We start from the raw sequence: 300 nt of genomic DNA on the forward strand, positions 1-300 counted from the left end.
TGTCGAGCCGGCCTGGGACTGGGGCCTCGGCCCTGTTCGCGGGGCTGCAGGACCTGGGCGTGGCCAATGGCGAGGACCTGAAGGAGATGCTCACCAACTGCACGGAACCGCTCAAGGCCATCGAGCAGTTCCAGACAGAGAACGGCGTGCTGCTGCCCTCCCTGCAGTCGGCCCTGCCCTTCTTGGACCTGCACGGGACGCCGCGCCTGGAGTTCCACCAGTCCGTGTTCGAAGAGCTGCGGGAGAAGCTGCTGGAGCGAGTGTCGGCCATCGCCGCGGAGGGGAAGGCGGAGGAGAGGT

The 300-nt window shown here is 67.7% G+C and overlaps 1 pseudogene; it reads left to right on the forward strand.

Moving 5' to 3' along the window:
* Positions 1-5: 5 nt before the first annotated feature.
* Positions 6-296, forward strand: LOC106724899 (annotated as a pseudogene).
* The last annotated feature ends 4 nt before the right edge of the window (positions 297-300 follow it).

This window comes from Myotis brandtii, unplaced genomic scaffold, assembly GCF_000412655.1.
Source record: "Myotis brandtii unplaced genomic scaffold, ASM41265v1 Scaffold45847, whole genome shotgun sequence".
NCBI lineage: Eukaryota > Metazoa > Chordata > Mammalia > Chiroptera > Vespertilionidae > Myotis > Myotis brandtii.